The sequence below is a fragment of the Eretmochelys imbricata genome, chromosome 2, assembly GCF_965152235.1.
Source record: "Eretmochelys imbricata isolate rEreImb1 chromosome 2, rEreImb1.hap1, whole genome shotgun sequence".
NCBI classification, from domain to species: Eukaryota; Metazoa; Chordata; order Testudines; family Cheloniidae; genus Eretmochelys; species Eretmochelys imbricata.
In genome coordinates, this window is record NC_135573.1 from 213,568,405 (window position 1) to 213,589,904 (window position 21,500).

General features: G+C 41.2%; 1 protein-coding gene across 6 annotated transcripts in view; it reads right to left on the reverse strand.

Annotated features, from left to right (window-relative positions):
- The window catches only part of BZW2 (basic leucine zipper and W2 domains 2), a 77,506-nt gene extending 56,034 nt beyond the window's left edge, over window positions 1-21,472 (reverse strand). For 2 of the 6 annotated variants that reach the window (XM_077811415.1, XM_077811411.1), the window contains exons 1-3: window positions 21,361-21,472; window positions 19,507-19,611; window positions 16,805-16,854 (exon numbers count right to left, since the gene is read on the reverse strand). The gene's annotated coding sequence lies outside the window, so the exon portion shown is untranslated. Of the gene's footprint in view, window positions 1-5,730; window positions 5,836-16,800; window positions 16,855-19,506; window positions 19,612-21,360 lie in introns of those variants that run through there. The other 4 variants (XM_077811413.1, XM_077811412.1, XM_077811414.1 and 1 more) reach the window with 4 other exon arrangements.
- Window positions 21,473-21,500: the final 28 nt, after the last annotated feature.

Sequence of the window (21,500 nt, forward strand, 5' to 3'; positions counted from 1 at the left end):
GCTGAAATATCTACAAGCCTCAGTTCTTGTAAGATATCAAGCTTGGACTGAAAACAGGAAATATTGGAAACCTATTTCCATACCACATATTTTTAAAAGGCATTATTTTAGTCTAATTATCTTAACAGAAGCTCTGAAGCATCCAAGATTCTCCAAACACTATTAATATGCCCAAGATCAAGTTATATGTAACAGCTGGTCCACCACAGTAAAAATTCACCATAATGACTACAGAAAGTGGTAAATCAATGCCAGGCATTGTCAAACTTGAGAGACTGTTTAAACTCTGCTGAGGTTTTGTCTGTCTACACTGGGAATTTTAACAAAATAAGTTATCCGCTGGGGTAGATTGCAACACCAGGTATAGACAGCCTTCTGGTTCCCGCTGTGGCGCTCCACACCATGTTGCGTAGACCTGTGCTGAGCATGTTTAATTGCCGCAATGCTAAAAGAGCTGCTGGAGCCCCATTAATACCAGGATTCTCAGTGGCACAGACATTAGCAAGAATTGGAATTCTTTCCCCAGTATAGACAAGACCTATAAGGCATGAGTGCGCCACACCATCAAGTTATAGAGAAACAGAGCCTCCCGCCAGTATTTTTCATTGGCCATCTTTAATCTGCATGCGGAAGATCAGATACCATGACTAGGAGGTTTCTGAGTCTCTATACTTCTGGGAAATGTATTAAATGTCTCTAATCTCTCACCATCAGTCAAAGCAGCATCTTTTTTTGGTTCCAGGCTCAGATTTTAAGAGCCAAACTACCAAGTAATGAGTTGCAGAACTCCAGTGGCACAAAGAATCACAGAATCGTAGGACCAGAAGGGACCCCAAGAGGTCTTTTAGTCCAGTCCCCTGGATAACACTCAAGTACTATCGAAATCAGTGGTCGCTCTCCCACTTACCCTATCTGCACCCCTGCCCCAAAGCCAAGAGCAAGACATGGGCCAAGAGTGGGGCTGGGGCCGAAGCTGCGTCCATCGACCAAGGTGGAAGGTGGGGCTGGGAACAGAGCTGCAGCCGGGCCACAGTCGGGAGGAGAGGCTAGGGGCAGGGCCAGATGTAGGGCTGGGAGCTGGGGCCAGAGCAGAGCTGGGGATGGAGTGGGGCTGCATGGCACTCCCTCCCCACCCTCCATGGGAGTTGGCCCTGTCCCCACCGTGTCCCCCGCTGGAACATTCCTCCACACCCCCATAGGGGGGCACACCCCACAGTTTGGGGACCACTAATCTAGACCATCCCTGACAGGCGTTTCTCCGTCATGGGAGATTTTTAAGAGCAGGTGCCACAACCTGCCTAGACAATTTATTCCAGTGCTTAACTACCCTGACCGTTAGGAAGATTTTCCTAATGTCCAACCTAAATTGCCCTTGCTGCAATTTAAGCCCATTGCTTCTTCTCCTAGCCTCAGAGTTTAATGAGAAGAATTTTTCTCCCTGCTCCTTGTAACAACCTTTTAGGTACTTGAAAACTATTATGTCACTCCCAGTCTTCACCAGACTAAATAACCCCAGTTTTCTCAATCTTCCCTCAAAGGTCATGTTTTCTAGACCTTTAATCATTTTTGTTGCTCTTCTCTAGACTTTCGCCAATTTGTCTACATCTTTCCTGAAATGTGGCACCCAGAACCGGACACAATACTCCAGTTGAGGCCTAATCAGCGTGCAGTAGAGCAGAAGAATTATTTCTCATGTCTTGCTTACAACACTCCTGCTAATACATCCCAGAATGATGTTTGATTGTTTTTTGCAAGTGTTATACTATTGACTCATATTTAGCTTGTGATTCACTATGACCCCCAGATCCCTTTCTGCAGAACTCCTTCCTAAGCAGCCATTTACTACTTTGTTTGTGTGCAACTGATTGTTCTTTCCTAAGTGGAGTGCTTTGCATTTATCCTTATAGAATTTCATTCTATTTTCTTCAGACCATTTCTCCCATTTATCCAGATCATTTTAAATTTTAATCCTATCTTCCAAAGCACATGCAACCCCACGCAGCTTGGTACAGTCCACAAACTTTATAAATGTATTCTCTATGCCATTATCTAAATCACTGATGAAGATATTGAACAGAACTGGACCCAGAACTGATCTCACTTGATCTGCCCTTCCATCTAGACGGTTAACCATTGATAACTCTCTGGGAATGGTTTTCCAACCAATAACACACCTACCTTATAGTAGCTCCATCTAGGTTGTATTTCCCTAGTTTGTTTCTGAGATGGTCATGCAAGACACTATCAAAAGCCTTACTAAAATCAAGATATACCACATCTACCGCTTCCCCACTATCCACAAGGCTTGTTACCGTGTCAAAGAAAGCTATCAGGCTGGTTTGACATGATTTGTTATTGACAAATCCATGCTGTTACTGATCACTTTATTATCTTCTAGGTGTTTGCAAACTGATTGCTTAATTATTTGTTCCATTATCTTTCTAAGTACTGAAGTTAAGCTGACTGGTCTGTAATTCTCTGGGTTGTCCTTATTTCCCTTTTTACAGAGGGGTAAATATAGTGCCACTTTCCAGACCTCTGAAATCTCTCCCGTCTTCCATGATTATTTGAAGATAATCACTAATTGCTCCGATAGCACCTCACTTAGCTCCTTGAGTATTCTAGGATGTATTTCATCAGGCCCTGGTGCCTTGAAGACATCCAACTTGTCTAAATAATTTTGAACTTGTTTTTTTCTTGTTATTTTAGCCTCTGATCCCACCTCATTTTCACTGGTGTTCACTATGTTAGAAGAGCTTTCCTGAGCAATCCTACTAGAGAAAACACCACATGCCAGTAAACAGCACACAGCTCTTTGTGCTGTCTGCAAAAGTAGCAGAGATTTAGATTATGAACTAACAAAACCTGTAGGTGGAAAATTCATAAATCCCTTTCAGTAGTGAGGAACACATTATCATAAGGAGATGACAGGTTAGAGCAGATGTAGCTGGATGTGATGTAACTATAGTTTCTTGCCAAATTCTTGTCAAGCTTCCCACTGTGATATTTAGCTGGTGTTCAGATTCTTTTCTCCCCTCTACCTCCACAGTCATATCAGAGTGAATTAGTATAGTGTGTGAAGAGCAAAACCAAGGAACACCTTTTACGCAACTTATAGGCTCATCACAGTTGTCGCCAGACAGCAACTGCTTCAATTACAGCTGTAAAACATTTTGTTATAAACATTTTCTTACACCCATAACTTTCTGAGAAATTCACCTGAGGGGAGGAGGGTTAAACCTTTCCAGATTTGGTCTCTGTCAAAAGGTGAAAGTTCTTGGCTAAGTCTGAGCTAATTTCACTGCTGGCCAGTATTGTCGTAAAGAGTAGCAATGTCGTTCCCTACAGCCAAGAAGTTTCATTGATGCTGGTTAGGAAAAAAGAGCAGTTAGAGATCTAATCCTCTGCTGCTTCTGAGCCAGGAGATGGGGAGATGCTGGGGGTGGGAGGGACTCTCCCTCTCCTATTATATACCCACCACCATCCTCTCCTCCATGAATAGCGTCACTCTACTGGAGCAACAAAGGGAAACTGCCAGGACCCTATCACTTTCATGGCCATTTGGACAGCAGAAACTGACCAGTATCCTGTTAATTTCAGGTTTTACAGTAATATGTACAGTATTTCCAGAGTCATTCCCTGCCCCACCAAAAGAAAATATAGGTCTTACAAAAGATACCAGCTCAAGAACACCAGAGACTGGAGAGCTTTATTTAGCCACAGCACAAATGCAGCAAGAGAACAGCACTGGAAGCCTCCACATTTACCTTGGCATTGTGCCTGGAACAGCCAGCACTAGGGATGAGAAGTTAGAGCCTTAGGGGATAGTGCACTTACTTAACGAAGATCAGATTCTGATACCTTCACTCACACCCAGTAGCACCTTACTCCACAAGTAACTTAGATGGGACTACTTATGGAATAAGATGCTGTTTAACAGGAGCGTACCAAAATCTGGTCCTTAATATTTAAATAAGTGATCATTATTAATCCTGTGTTTCTCTGCTGGAAAGTTACCTCCTGTTTTATGAATGGATTTTTCTTATTACTGTATAGCACATGAGGCAACTACATACCGACCTCTACTTTCATATTTGGAAGAGTGCCACAGTTGCCACTGGATATCTTGTTAAGATAGTATAGTGGCAGATTACAAAATATAGTAGGTACTAAATATAACTAGGGGGAAATTTTTCTTTATTATTAATGCCTGGTGAAATTAAAACAAAGAAGAGGGTAAAGAGTATACCATCATGTGTTAGCTGCTGACACTTGAAAAACTGAGTATCAGTAACGGAAGTTTTTTCAGAAACTGTGATTAGGCACAGATAAAAGATAGTTTTGTGAGGATGATGTACTCCCAGAAACTTTTAATTTAGCATTCTTCTTGCAAGAGTTTTGTGCTGCTAGAGGATATCAAAACAATGTACATTTTGGAATACTACAGTATTTCTAAATAAGATACCTGACTGGTGTTAGGTTAAGGTACAAACTCACAGTTGGCATGTCCTTCCAGAATAAATATCCCATGGGAGAAGAAGTGGATTAGAGGTGTTGGTATAATTAGGGATCAAATTAGAAAAAAAAAAACCTGAAAGTATAATACTCTTCCAAGCTTCACACACAAAATCCATTCCACTTACACCTGAAGCCACTCAATACATTTTTCAGATGTTCAGACTATGATTTTTCAAATGCATGGCGTATTGTTTAGCCTTAAAAATGTAAGCAGAGTTTATCTCAGAAACCATAATGGCTAGACACTAAAAGAAAGTAAATTGAGATTCGGGTGAATAAGCCAGCAACATGAAAGAGGTACCAGTATGTTATAATGCCACATCTTTGGCCCAATCTAATTTAAACAAACTTTAGCAGAGGCGGTTGTAGCAGAGCTAGTCCATAATGCATTTGGGAGAAACCTATTTATTAGAGTTACTCTATGGTTTTTCTATTGTAGGAATAATTTATTCAGGAATTTAAAAGGTTACCAGACACCTGCTTACAAAAGTACTATGCCAGCTAAATACAAGACAGTATGAAAGAACTTGGGTGGTGAAAGGGAGCACCAGCAACCCCCACCCCACAACCCCGACACACACCCACACCACCCATTGGTAAAGGGGAGGACACAGGTTCCTACTAGGGTGCTGTCCTGGGACCCTGCACAAGTGCTTCATCTTCTAAACCAGTCTCTGGCTTGTAGGTACTTGATAAGTTTGAAACTCCCCATCTCCATGCTGGAAGCTAGAAGGATCCATTTTCTCCCTATGTCCTCTCTTCCCAATTCCTGGAGTCTCCTACTGGACAAAAGTGGGTTTTGCTATTGTCAGCAACACCAAGCTTCTGGCTATGAGAGAGTGGGGTCCTCTTCTACACAACCCATCTCTTCTGCTTTGTTACGTCCTCCTCCCCAACAAATAGCTTTTAGTGCTTGCCTCTCCTGCTACTAGCTTTCTCCAGAAGTAGCAGAATAAATAACATTTTTTCAGTGCCACTGCTGCAATTAATAGCACCAGTAAAACTCATCTGAGAGACTTCACAGTTTCATTTTTCTGATACTTAAAGTTCTTAGCACCAGCAAAGGCAGTGGGGCTGTCCACTGACTCAGAAATACAGCATTGTAGTAGTGGAAATCCTTGTCTTCAGAAGGATAAAGGGCTAGATTTAAAAAACATTGAGAGTAGATTTTTACAGGGAAAAAAGCCTCCAACTGCCAGGAGAGTTCCCTACTTGTCATTAGGTGGATTTTTCAAGCAGTAACCATACAGCAAGAACTCTAGTGGCAAATGATACTCCTCTAAGAGAATCTGCCTTCCTGCCTTCTCAGCACAGCTCCTACCTGTCATGGAGAGAGAGAGAGAGGCATTTTGTTAAACTATTCATTTATTTTGTATATAAAGGCTTTTTACTCGACATAAGTATGTTGCCTACGCTTTTACAGGTTTATTTAATCAACTAAACACACATACAGGAAAGAGTTATTAATAGGCAAGACATTCTATGTTTTTACGCAGTGAAAGCCTCTGCTTTAATAAAAGGCAACTGCTATAAGCAGCAATGCAAGTTTTAGAGTAGGATTCTGTTCTTTTAGAGAAGGTGCTAGATGAGGCAGATCACCAAGTTAACATGTTCCTTTTTAACCTCAGGTTTATAAAGCAGTTTTGGGAAACCTGAATTCTAATATTCCCTGGTTAAAAAGATACAGTGCAGGATGTAATCAGCAGTGATGTTGGATGTTATGCATACGTAGAAACTAACTCAGATACTCTAAAAATGTCAGTTCATGTCAATTATGCTGTGAGCAATGTTCACTTGGAAAGAGAAACCCTACAACCAATTAATAACACTCCATATCTCGTTACCAGTCTCCTAATCCCTGTGGCTATTTCTTCTCTCTCATGGTTGGTTAGTTACAATCCAGAAAAGACAGATATTTTCAGAGGGGCCAGTAATATTGGTGATATAGTTATTCCTGAAGTCCATGATCTAATATAAACCAGTAAATATTCAGATGCACAGAGACCACTTTATCAGACATAATAAGTTTGTTTTCTTGGCAGTTATTGATGTAATTCTGTTCAATACAAGCTGTAAATACATAAGCAATTTTGTTGCGGTCATTTGGAAGTTGACGTGCAATCATTCAAAATACAAACAGCAAAACAAAAATAATAATCAGCTATAATCATCTTTCTGGGCTAATTAGGTAAATACACTACCTACAGCATTAGAGCAAATACTAGGCCACCATTTAGCAAATGGAGCCATCGTGGCTGCATGTGGCCACCAAGGGGTTTCCCTGCAGCCATGGCAGTTTCCTGGGCAGTGGGGAAGGAAGCATCAGGCCCTCTCCTTCCTCCCTGTTGCTCCTGCATGTGCCGCCTTTCTGGAGACACAGGTGGGACACACAACGCTTAAGGAGCAAGGTGAGTTGGCGAGGAGGGGGTGAGAAGGCGAGTGGCAAGGAGAGCAACCGGTGGGAGGGCCTGGCAGGGGAGTAAGAAGGCGAGGGGCGAGCCTGCAGCAGGGTAAGGAGGCAGGCCGGGGGGGCTAGCTGCGAGCGGGGGAGTGAGGAGATGAGTGGTGAGCCACCAGCGAGCAGTGGTTCTCGCACCAGGCTGGGGGTTGAGGAGGGACACAGGAGCCGGGTATGGGGTGAGGAGGTGAGCGGCGGGTGCATGGGTATCAGGTAGAGCCCCCCCTTTGGAAAGGCTAGCCCCCAACTCCACCCCATCTGCCTGTGCTCCCCCCTCCCCCAGCAGCTGGAGCCCCGAGACCCACTGTGCCTGCAGCCACAAGCCCCTCACCCAGAGAAGCCCCGAGCACCAATTGCCCAGAGTCGTCCCAGGCCAGTCACAGCCGTGCCTCTCCTCCCCTCCCCAGAACCAAGCCACCAGATATCTTTTTCATTATTATTATTTGGACTTCTATTATGTCAAAGCATTTTTAAATTTATTTCAGAATTGTTACATAGACAACCACTTTTACCAAAAAAGCAAAAGAAACAATAATCAAAAAGACAAGAGCACAAAGCACCTTATTTGTGTTTCTATTCTGTTAGGTCCAGTAATGAATAGAGATAACTGTGCATAATTTTTATTACTGAGTCTGCAAAAAAAATCCCCAAACTGTACATAACTAGATTACAATGATTTGGATGTATATGTGTGCATATTATTTTATTAACTTTAGGAAAAAATAAATAATTTTAGGAGAAAGCGTCAGTGTGGCCACCAGCAAGAGTCAGTGGCCGCAGTCTGAGGCCACCAAAAAAATTGTTGCAAGAACCGATGTATTAGGCACAATGCTAACATATGTAGGTCACCTGTCACCTAACAAAGCAATTTCACCACCTTCATTTGGATGGCAATTAGCCCCATAGGAGCTCATATTCTAAAAGGAACATTAGTGGAGGGAAAAGAGGGAGTAAAGAAATAGATGGAAGAAACAGGAGACAGTGCACAAACAATGAAGACAGATATCTTTGGATATTACCCTTCAATCAGTGATAAAAGTATCTCAACCCAAAGATTATCTAGTTGATCTAGAGAATCCAAGATTCGGAATTACACAAATACTTAGCCCATGTCCATTTTGGAATTAAAATAATTAAATAAAAAACATGGTGGTGAAGTTGTTCCTTCTTCCACCAAACAGGTATGTTATGTAGTGCTGAGGATGAAGATACCAGTGCATGAAGGGACAATAATGAAGACAGGTCATCACTTTGAAAAATTTCAGATCTATGATTATAAAATTCTTCTCCTCATTTTGAAAAATTGTGGAAAGAATTCAGTGAAGTCAATTTGCCTCAGAAGTGCTCTGACTGGTGGGGGAGGAAAGCAAACATTTCACCTCTGTTTGACATCAGTTAGTTGCTATGAAAATTCTGATGTCATAATTATAATCTTTACTTTAGGTGGAGAACAAACAGCAGGAGCAGATGAAATCAAACAAAGATTTTCCTTTCACAAAAGTATTTACCATTATAAAGAGTGAGTGAAGAGAAGTAAGTTATTCTAATCAGAATGGACCAAAATCTACTTACAGTGGAGTGAACTCAGACTAACGCTATTGACTTCAGTGAATTACACAGGGCTTACACTGGTGTAACTGGGCAGAATTTGAGTCAACATTTCCCGCTTTAAGAAACCCAGCCTAAACTAGATGTTGTCTCACCAGGACAAATACAAGTAACACAGTGACCTGGGACAGTCATCTTGATTCACCACAAGACTCAACATTCATGTTTATAACATTCCAAACTGAATGCTGTCACAAGTAATGAATACATTTTTTGTGCATTTGTGACTTGAAGCAACAACCTTTTGTTAGCAGAGAGAAATATAAAACTATAGGAAATATATGATGCCAGTAACTTACCCAGCCTCTGAAGTGGATAAAAACCTCCAAATTCTCACCTTCTCAGAGATTCCTCATCCATTAAAACTGGATTCAGACCTCTTCCTTTTCTCCACCACCTTCCTCCCACAAGCAAAATCTTCACCAAGGCAGCTGATTTTGCATTCTTTGCATATACAAAACTGCCATTGGGAACAGGAGTTTTGAATGTGAAAAGTGCACTACTGAGGCCCCTGGAATGTCATTGGTGTCAGGAATATAGAATCTGGCCCTCATTATAGCAGAATCTTTTGGTTTGAAAAACTTCAGGTTTCAGAGTAGCAGCCGTGTTAGTCTGTTTTAGCAAAAAGAAAAGGAGTACTTGTGGCACCTTAGACACTAACAAATTTATTTGAGCAAAAGCTTTCGTGAGCTACAGCTCACTTCATCGGATGCTGTAGCTCACGAAAGCTTATGCTAAAATAAATTTGTTAGTCTCTAAGGTGCCACAAGTACTCCTTTGGTTTGAAAAAGTTACTCAAGAAGGAGTTCATTTTTACAGCGGTCTTAAAAAAAAAAATCTGTTCGTAAAACATCAATAAAAGCAAAACACATGCCTTACGGAATGTTAAGGTGATGTTCCAATCATGTAAATGTATACTTGTTTAACCTTCCGCACATGAGTAGTCCCAACAGAAGTGAGTAACTCACTGAAGTCAATGCAATTAGTCTGAGTTTATCCAAGGGTAAACAGATTCTTGTTCATTCTGATTAGAATAATTTCTGTGTTCCTCTTCACGCACTCTTTAAAATGATAGCTATTGTCAGGAAAGCAGAATCTTTATTTGATTTCATCTGCTCCTGCTGTTTATTTTCCACCTGAAGTCCATTTTGTATTATTGGCATCAGAATTTTCACAGCAACCAGCTGATGTCAAACAGAGGGTTATAACTTCAGCTAAGGATTAAGCAGCAGGAGCAGACAAACTATAAAGACAACCAAGACCTTGTTTTCATGCATATGCATTCTGTAAGAAGAAGAAAAATTAAAACAGAAGATAATGTATTGTGACAGGTTCGGGACAGATGGCTACAGGAGAGCAATAGAAGGCAAATATATTAGCCCTAGATTAAGCAGTTCCCTTTTTCCTGAGTAAGGTAGCAGGGGCGGTTCCAGAACAATCAGGAACTTGCCAGAACCAATTAAGGCAGGCAGGCTAATTAGGAAATCTGGAGCCAATAAGAAGCTGCTAGAATCAATTAAGATAGGCAGGCTAATCAGGACACCTGGCTTAAAAAGGACTTCACCTCAGTCAGTGAGGGGCGCTGAGAATGAGAGGGCGTGCTGTTGGAGGACTGAGGAGTACAAACACTATCTGGCATCAGGAGGAAGGTCCTGTGGTGAGAACGAAGGCGCTGGGAGGAGACCATGGGGAAGTAGCCCAGGGAGTTGTAGCTGTCGCACAGCTATTACAAGAAACACTGTAGACAGTTGTGATCCACAGGGCCCTGGTCTGGAACCCGGAATAGAGGGCAGGCCTGGTTTCCCCCCATTACCCTTCCCTCTACTGGATAAAAGAGAAGTTGACCTGGACTGTGGGTCCCACCAGAGGGGAAGGTCCCTGGCCTGTCCCGCAACCCACTAGGTGGATCAGCAGAGACTGGAGATTATTCCTTCCTTTTCCCCATGCTGGCCAGTGATGAGGTTAGCTGAGTGAACAGCAGGTTTGAGCCATTAGCAAATGTGGCCAAACTGAGGGCTGCCATGAATCTCTGAGACGAGCAAATCTGTCAATAAGTGCAAGACCCACCAAGGCATAGGAGGAACTTTGTCACAGTATATAAAAAATTAGATATGCTTTTAATCAATATTTATTTCAAGTTTTTCCATGAAGCATCAAAACCCCCAAAATACCTTTCATGAAAAGTTTGTAAAACAACAGTATAAGAAAAGATACAATTTCTATCAAGAATACTTATAGTAAGGTTCTGATATACAGAACATTTGCTGAAATGAAGGTTTGCAAAAGAAGAGATACTGTGCTGATATTGGAAATGCCATGACAACGCAGATGTCAGGTGGATCCCCAACATGTTTGATTATCTGCTTTGCTATGCTGTGCATGACAAAATTGTTCCTTGTGTTATTTTTCCTGTGGTATATGGAACTAACCACAGAAACATACAAAATATTACGCTTTCTCTGTAAAACTTTAAACTTGAATAATCCAGTTTCCATTTATCATTCTTTTCCCACACTATACCTGGACTAAAATTTAATTCTAGATTACATTTGTCCACGAGTTTAAATCTACAAACTAAGATCATAAATATGTGATGATTATTATTAATACAGCCATATAAGGGTGTTGGGCACTTTACAAACAAGTAAAATACATCGTCCCTAGCCCAAAGAGTTCACAGTCTAAGGCCTTGTCTACTCTCCAACTGCTTTACTGGCATAGCTACACCGCTATAGCTATACCTGCAGAACCACCTAGTAGACACAGATTATGCCAACAGAAGGCATTTTTCTGTTGGCCTAATAACACCATCTCCCCAAATAGCATTAGCTTCCCCAACAGAAGCACTCATCTGTCAGCATAGCTGTGTTTGCACTAGGAATTTGATTGGCAAGGGTATGTCAGCTAAGGGGTGTGAAGGTTTTGTTTGTTTGTTTTTAAACACCTCTGACTGACATAGCTATTCCAACAAAACTTTGTAGTTATACCTATCCTAAGTTTAAACAGCACAACAAGTGATAGGAACAGACAAATGAAAGGAAGGATGAGGGCGACAATGATGAAATCATGCCTTAGCTTTGCTTTATTACTCATGCATCTGATAGATATTTGTGAAAAGCAGAATTATTTATGAATGATTTTTATTGTAAATACAATCAGATCATACATTTTGCACACAAATATACTACATTAATGTGACTGAAATTTCAGGTTGAGAAATAGTTTTATACTTTGAAGTCAAATAAAATAGCAGTATAAACCTTAGGAGCTAGAAGGCAGAGTGATTAGCATGTCCCTTCTCTAATTTGTATCTGCTTTTCTGTACTACTGACATGCAGTAACAGTGCAATCAGATTAAAAACAAAGCCAACTGAGTTGTGGCATAGTGTGCTGGATCATTTTACAAAACTGTCTGGGTTCTCCAGAACTGTATGAACACATACACATTTTAACTACCACTATTTTACCTACACAAGTGGGAGCTGTACTATAGGGAAGACTGGAGCATGGTTACTTGATGTGGTGGCAAAAACGCCATAAGCTGTCAGAGGCTAAAGCCTTGTCTACAGTAGAGCTCCCACCACATTGACACCAGCACAGCATCAGTGGGAAATTGTGGAGTAAAATTCCCTAGTCTAGCCTGCATTGTGAATTTAAAGATGACATCATTCTGTTTCACTTCACTTATAGTACTGTGGTCCTGTTGATCACCCATATTGTTAATAAATTACATCCTTAGTAGAATGCCTTATTCTGTAAGAAATTACACTTTTACAATCTAAATTGAATGTCAGTATTGAGTCAATTTATTTTTTAAAGTTACTTGAAAATTTTCTATAGGAACAGTATGATATGGCAGCAGGTTTTCAGGTCTGAAATCAGCGAAATAATGGGGCACTTAGATTGGTTTGTGGTTGCGTGGGGGGCTTGATTATTATTAGTGTTTATTCAAATCACAATAAAAACTCTTTAGGTTGCATCTATTTGAAGTCTGTAATGACAACTCACATGCGCCTGTTGTTCCTAATTTTATTGCACATTCTTGCTATCATGAGTACCCAGTTAAATCCTACCATACACCCACCCTGTCACTGCAAAAATTATTCCTAGTCAAAGGAATTTCAGCACAGTTAAAGGCGTGTGCCATTTTTCTCCCCACTTCGATGCTGTCTATAACATTCAAATGTTGTCAGGATCTATCAACCAACAGTAAATTGCAGCCACTGGGAACAGAATGAAAGAGTCAAAAGGGACACAACACAATGGGAAAAAAAAAATGTCCCTGGTAAAACGTTAAATGTTGCAACTATGCTGCAATCAACTTGGACTACTTTGTTTATCATCCCAAGACTGAAAAATGTATTAGGGCTAAATAAATAATCTGTCCAAACTCAAAAGACAGAAAAAAAAAAATAAAACTGTCAGCTGGGGTTTTCACAAATGGGGGATGGAGATGGGACGAGACAGTTCATTTGAGAGTAATTCTCTGAAGATACCACCGAAGGGGGCGGGGGGAGAGAACTGTATAATACCAGACAATTTCAAAGCCATGCATGGGTCATAGCTTATCACAAGACAGTGAGAGAAAGAATAAGTCATTTCCTGACAATGTTGTCTCCTGCAGCAGTGAGATGGGGAAGTGGATACCTGCACAGTTCCAGTGCTTCAGATACCTGACTCCGCTAAAGAAGGGAGTAGGTTTGGTTCTAGAAAACTACTAAATAAATCACTATATGTCACTAGAACACAGAACCTATGGGCAGGGTCCCATGCCACAGCAACAGAATTTATCACATAATTGTTCTTCAGCGTGAGCTTTTGCTTTTAAGTTCTCTCTTATATTTAAGGTTGTGAAGAAAGCCTCCCCTCCCAAACATGAACCAAAATGTAGTTTTTCCATGTGCGCAGACTGAAAAAGTATTTGAGAAGTGTGAATCACTGAATTCATTTAAGTTGTTTATTTCTGAAGCCCAATTACGTCGGTCTAAAATGTCAAGATTACTAGCTATGTCACTGCTAATCATTTGAGCAGATATTCAGCTATTGTGATTATCTCAGTCCTAAACCACATCCCAACCCTTCTTGCGTGTGAACAGACTTAATAGTCACCTACTTGGATGCTTAGATCTCCAGTTTACCCCCAACAATTTCTAGATATGTATAGTTATTAATTATCTATATAAAAATCTGCAGCACATTGAAAATTAATAAATTAGGGGCAGAATAGAAATGAATGATATAAAATTGACTGTATTATTAATTTCACTAAATATCTTCATTTTTTTAGTTTATCATTCATACAATGTCCATTCTGCCGTATTGGAAAGCTAAAGAAATCCTGTTCCACTTACCACCAAATATGCTGGGCCTTGACTATAAACATGAAGTCACCAATAACCCTCTGCCACACACCTGCAGAGGTCTAGAATTATGTGGGTAGGGCTACCAATTTCTCCCCCTTTTCCCTTGTTTCCTCTGAACAGATAATGTATTTAATATGGTCTATTTGTCATGTTCCTGGAGTTTATCTTTACTGTCAACTAGAACCACCACCAAGTATAAACCCCACTCATCAGTCTCCATCTTTCCCATTTTCTAAAGGTTTCCCTGCATGACCTCTAAGGTTTTCATTGCATAACTTTCCCAACCCTAATTTTTTCTTCTAGCCATGGCTAATTCACCCTCTTTTATAGCCTGGTCGGAGCTAACAAGATCCATTTGCTAGCATGACTCATCACATAATTATAGTGCACCTTTACACAAGACTCAACTATCTGACATCAGGATAACTCAGTTCAGGAGACCTACGTTCCTATGCATAGACCTAAAGTGGATCATCCTGTTGCAATGAATGTAAAGATGTTCACTGTGTGAAAATCCTTTTTAAAAAGAATTTCCAACTTCCAAAGCTCTATGAAGCATAGAAACAAAAGGCTGCCTCTAGGCAAGATTTCTATCATGTGGTAAGAATAACTACCAATTTATTTTCCTAGCAGAACTTTCCTGTGTTCTTGGAAACTAAAAATCAACAGAAGAGTAATACAGTATTTAAAAACGTTCACCAAGAGCTTCCTATGTAACATATAAATAAAAGTTACTATATGAGAAGAGCATATCCTGTGCTGGACTGGTAACAAACTGAACAAGAGAAAATTGCAACATTGTTTACCTACAAATCACCAGCTTTCTTCTTGCACATCTCATCTAGCTAGCCTATCACCTAATTATTTTTATTCAAGTTAGGTAGTATGTGTCAGTAAGGCCCTGATCCTGCACAATTTGAACCACAGGGACAGATGCTTGCACTCTTATGGATCCATTGCAGGACTGGGGCCTAAATCACTCTATTCTTAGATCAGTTATGTGACAGAAATACATAGCATCTCTTCATCACACTTGCCCTGTTCCACCATACCCCAACATAAAAAAAATAATTCTATAAAAAGAATCTTTACCACATACTGACTGTAGGGTTTATATATATTTTTAATATCTCTACCTCTGTATAAAAGGATATAAAATGTATTTTTTTCCAGAAATAAACGATGTGGAGTTATATAGCACAAAACACATGTCCCTGAAATATTTGTATCCCCAGAAAGTTCTTAAGTTAACTAGTTTGTCTGTTTTATAATAGAGCAAAGCTGCTGAACCACTTAAGGCCAATAAACATATTTTTGTCTGAAACTAGAAAGTTTCACCCTGATCCCTGTTTGTGGTACACAAAGTCTTGAGATGCATTATTTCTGACAAATATAATGGGTATGTCCCAGGGTCTATCCTTAGAGCAATCAGATTAGTTTTCTGACTTGTGAATCATGAAAGAGACTCAAAAAAGCAATCAGATTTTGAAGTGGGACAACAAATTTAGAAGTGTCCTTAGACATCACAGACCAGGAAAATAGTCCACAAGCACGCCAGGGAGAACCGACAGATTTTTTTCATTTGTCAACTTCTTTCCAATGTGGCACTATTACTGGAGATTTCAGTTGCCTTTGGATGGATAATCAGTATGTCCAGAATAATGAAAAACAACTGTAACAAATTGGGGAAGAAATCATATTTTTCAGTGATTTTTAAGCATTCAAGCAAGTTGTATCTCTTCCCAAGCCCACATTTAAAATATTCACCCACATCAACCCTGAGATGAAATATATAGTATCTCTGACATCTCAATATGGAACTGTTTTTATTTGTAGACTCTAACAGTGACACACACATAGATGACAGTTTATTGCCTTCAGTGCAGCATAAATAAGGGGTCCTTAAATCTGAGCAATCAGAATGAAAATTCTATGAACAAGCTGAGAAAACATCAAAAATAAACAGGCAAGCTGAGCTTGATAATCACTCAGTGCACAAAACATTCCTAAATAGTCATTTATAAGGACAGAAAGCTGGCTAGATTGTTGGGCTCAATGGCTAGTAATCAACAGCTTGATATCTAGTTGGCAGCCAGTATCAAGCAGAGTGCCCCAGGGGTCTGTCCTGGGACCGGTTTTTTTCCAACATGTACATTAATGATCTGGATGGATTGCCCCTCAGCAAGTTCACGGATGACACTAAGATGGTGGGAGAGGCAGATACACTGAAGGGTAGGGACAGGGTCCAGAGTGACCTAGACAAATTGGAGGATTGGGCTAAAAGACATCTGATGAAATTCAACAAGGACAAGTGCAGAGTCCTGCACTTAGGATTCCATGCACCGCTACAGGCTTCAGACCGACTGTTCTATAGAAAAGGACCTGGGGATTACAGTGAAGAAGCTGGATATGAGTCAACAGTGTGCCCTTGTTGCCAAGAAGGCTAATGGCATATTGGGCTGCATTAGTAGGAGTATTGCCAGCACATAGAGGGAAGTTAGATAGATTACATTTACAAAATTTAGTTAGAGCACATTTACAAAGCAGCTAAAGTTTTTTGTTTGAATTATGAATGGAAGAGACTATGGCAAACTGTGGCAATCCAAACAGTCCCAGTAATTAAAAACTAGTGGACAGAAGAGGGGTAATCTGGAATGTGGGTACAATAAAACAGAATCCACAAGCACTTGTATATTTATTATAACAGCAGTAACAAAACAAGACATATGTTATACATCTATGGACTTCATTGATTTTTGAAACTCAGTGAGGCAATTCACACCACTGAAACAACGGAGTAAGATTTAAACACCACAAAAATATGTTCAGATAAAATAATGATCTGACTTGCACCTACCAATGGAAGAAAATTCAGTTGGTTGATTAAACAATCTCTTAAAAGATTACCTATAAAAGAAACAAAAAAGAGCACACACTCAATTTCTCTTGATGTTTCTTAAGAATTTTCAAGATAAGAAGAGACTTTTTACTTTCCTGTTTTCGTTAAGTTTCTTGGGTGACTAGGGCTATGTCAACACTACCACTTATGTCGGCGCTTCTGTAATATCTCTTGTGTAGCTGCTCTATGCTGATGGGAGATGCTCTCCTGCTAACATAGCACTTCCCACACCAGCGCTTATGTCAGCAAAACTTACGTCACTAAGCCCTGGTCTATACTACAGGGTTAGGTAAAATTTAGCCTTGTTAGGTCGATTTTATAATGAATGCGTCTACACAAGCAACCCCGTTCCATCGACCTAAAGGGCTCTTAAAATTGACTTCTGTACTCCTCCCCAGTGAGGGGAGTAGCGCTAAAATTGACCTTGCTGGGTCGAATTTGGGGTAGTGCGGACACAAATCGATGTTATTGGCCTCCAGGAGCTATCCCAGAGTGCTCCAATGTGACCGGTCTGGACAGCGCTTTCAACTCCGATGCACTAGCCAGGTACACAGGAAAAGCTCCAGAAACTTTTGAATTTCATTTCCTGTTTGGTCAGCGTGGAGAGCTCAGCAGCACAGGTGACCATGCAGTCCCCCCAGAATCGCAAACGAGCTCCAGCATGGAGCGAACAGGAGACATTGGATCTGATTGCTGTATGGGGAGAAGAATCTGTACAGGCAGAACTCTGATCAAAAAGAAGAAATGCTAATATATATGCCAAAATTGCACAGGGCGTGATGGACAGAGGCTACAACAAGGATACACAGCAGTGAAAGTCATGGAACTCAGGCAAGCCTACCAAAAGACAAAGGAGGCAAACGGTCGCTCCGGGTCAGAGCCCCATACATGCCACTTCTGTGATCAGCTGCATGGCATTTTAGGGGGGGACCCTACCACTACCCCACCACTGTCTGTGGACACCTGCAAGGGGGGAGTCTCACGCAACACAGAGGAGGATTTTGTGGAGGAGAAGGAGGAGAAGGAGAATGCGCAGCAGGCAAGCAGTGAATCCATTCTCCCTGGCAGCCAGGACCTTTTCATCACCCTGGAACCAATACCCTCCCAAGGCAGGATTCCCAACTCTGAAGGCAGAGAAGGCACCTCTGGTGAGTGCACATTTGTAACTAAAACACAGGGTTTAAAAGCAATAGTGTTTAATGTTTGATTTGCCCTGAAGACTTGGGATGCATTCGTGACCAGTACAGCTACTGGAAAAGTCTGTTAATGTGTCTGGGGATGGAGCGGGAATCCTCCAGGGACATCTCTATGAAGCTCTCCTGGAGATACTGTGAAAACCTTTGCAGAAGGTTTCTGGGGAGGGCTGCCGTATTTCGTCCTCCATAGTAGGACACTTTACCACACCAAGCCAGGAGCAAATAGTCTGGAATCATTGCAGCACAAAGCATGGCAGCAAATGGTCCTGGTTTTGGTCACATTCAAGCAACATTCAGTCTTTATCTTTCTGTGTTAGCCTCAGAGAGTGATATCATTCATGGTCACCTGGTTGAAATAGGGGAATTTTTGTAAGGGAACAGTAAAAGGACCCTGTTCACACTGGGCTGTTTGTGCTTGGCTAAAAGGGATCATCCCTGAGAATAGTCACGTGGTGGGGGGAGGGGTGAAGGGATCATCCCAGAGAATAGCCAGGTGGTGGGGTGTGGGGAGCACATCCACCCCAAAACCGCAGCCCCTCCTTTTAAATGGTAAACCCAACCAACATTGGTTGCTATGGGAAAGGAGGGCGCTGCAGTTTGAAACCATTCCCACATGTTATGAAGGCAGAAGAAGCCAACCCTGCGTACCCTTTGGCTTACCAGGGCTGCCTGGAAACCGAATTTTGTTGATTTTAATTCCAATGGGCAGCAGAGACTGTGGGATAGCTTCCCACAGTGCACCGCTCCGTGAGTCAATGCTAGCCACGGTAGTGAGGACGCACTCCACCAACTTAATGTGCTTAGTGGGGACATACACAATTGACTGTATAAAATTGATTTCTAAAATTCGACTTCTATAAAATTGACCTAATTTCGTAGCGTAGACATACTTCAGGGGTGTGAAAAACACACCCCCGCCCCCAAGCGACATAAGTTACACCACCATAAGCACCGATGTGGGCAGCGCCATGTTGGCAGGAGAGCTTCTCCCATCAGCATAGAGCAGCTACACAAGAGATCTTACAGAAGCGCAGCTGTAACAGTACAGCTCTGCTGCTGTAAGCTCTCTAGTGTAGACATAGCCTAAGAAAAGCATATTGAAAGCTCTCTGAGCCCTCAGTTAGAGGAATGGAGAGTTGGATCCTTAAAAAAGAGCACTTTTTCCTTCAGTATTTTTATGGAGAAGTTTCAGAGAAGAAGTTTCACAAGAATTATTAAAGGACTAGAAAACATGCCTAAAAGTGAAAGACTAAAGCTTAGCTTGTTAAAGAAAAGGTGAAGGTGACTTGATTACAGCCTGTAAGTACCTACGCAGGGAATAGAAATGCAGTATTAAAGGTGTCTTCAATCTAGCAAAGGTATAACAAGATTCACTGTCAGCAAGCTGAAGCTACACTAATTCAGTCTTAAAATGAGGCACAATTTTTTAAACAGTGAGGATAAGGAACCATTGGAATAACTTACCAAGTGTTATGAAGAATTCTCCAACACCGGCAATTGTTAAATCAGGATTGAATGTTTTTCTAAAAGATATGCTCTCATTCAAACAGGAATTAATTCAGGGAAGGCCTATGCATGTACAAAAGCAGCATGTTTAAATGTTTTATATAGTTAAATAAAACTACCTTAAATGTTGTGCTGTATACACAAGAAAAAAAAGTTTAATATGTTTTGCATCTAAAACTAGCTGATTTATTAAACAAAAGAAATTATCTGTAGCTAATGGATTGAACTCAATGTTTCTGGTCACCACATCCTTCAAGATTTTAGGACTACAAATCTCATCATCTAACAACTTGTTTTTATTCATACTGGAAGAGGAAAACAAGCTTTGTAGCTTTTTCAACTCTCAGTTTCTCAACTTTGAATGAGCTAGTTATTGAACTGAATTAGCAAAACAAAGTGAAATGATGATCATCTCTGTTCACCTGCAGAAGAGGACACTGTTGTCTACAGCAGGTTCAGCACTTCAACACACGCTAGCCAGTGCTTAACCAATGACTCCCATCAGCACAGTAGGCGGACGTTCTTTAAAACGTTAGCAGCAAACATATGCTGCCTGAATATTTTAATTTAATTTAAATTTTAATAGATTATAATAAGTTTTAGCTTTAACTTAGGTTGTCAGTTTGAAATTTAATTTTAAATAGGTTTTTTTTTTTAAAATTCATATTACTGTTTTTTTAAAATCCACCCTGACTGAATTACTAATGTGGGAAGGAGGAAGCAGAAACAAGTAGTGTACAGGTCTTCTTATATATCAGAAAAACAACAGAATGGCACAAACCTATATTTTCCCTTTACAAGTCATTTAATCCATTTCACATCTACTAGGTAGTTCAAGATAAATTGTCAACTGGAATTTTAATCTACCATATCCTGAACAAACTCTGTTGTATTTCATGGATCTGTTAGTTTTACATTGGGCCTTTAATCCATCCTCTTATAACTGCAATGCAATTTCCTTTTGATGGATGGGTATAAATAGGTATAAAGAGTACAAATGCATATTTAGTAAAATTTCCAGCTGCGTATTTTCACAAGTCTTGAACCTTGAGTTTTGATGGGGAGAAAAAACTGTCTACCTGAAAGCTAATTAACTTTGTGAGCATAAAAATAAAATAGAACTGGACATATTATAAATGAGGTCTGTTAAAAGTACTTTAAATAAACCCCGGAAGGTGTTACTGACCCACAGGTCAGCAGACACCTGCAACCACAATTTATAATTTGCACTCCTAAAAAATGACCTCAGCCGTTTTTTTTTTAAATTATATAGTGATATATTTAAAATAATACCACCAGGGTCACAACGCACATCCCAGAATTCATGCAGGAGGCATATTTTAAAACACAACCAAGCCGGGAAATCCACCTACCAATTGGGTGGGGGCGGTTGCTATAATGCAAAGGCTGCGATCCCCTAAACTCCAGGGGTTCCGGGGATCCCTGTTTGAAACTGCAGCGCTCCCAGCAACCGACCCACTGCTCCACACAAACTATTCTTTTCGTGACACTGCACAACCAGGCAGCCACCTGCTTCATCACAGCCCGTGCAACAAGGGGCAGCGCACGGCTGAGCCATTTATTTCCGCCCCCCTGCAGGGCTGCCGTGCCCGGAGAGCTCCCACAACCACCACACGCAACAACCCACCCCAGCTCCAGAGGGGCCAGGCGGCTCGGTGCCCAGTGCTGGACACAACTTGCCGACGATGGACACCCCCCCAGCCAAACTCCCTCTCGCTTCCCCTGCCCGGGGCGGTGCCTCCCACCTCCCCTCACGCTTCTCCCTGCCAGCGGATCCCCCGCCGCCCTTACCTCCGGGGGCTGCCCGGCCGCAGGAGCGCACGCCAGCACGCAGCAGCCGCACACAACGAAGCGGCGAAGAACAGCGCCACAGAGCTACATTCGCGCGCCACCGCTTCTCCCCACTCCCCTGGGCCGTACCATCGGCCCGC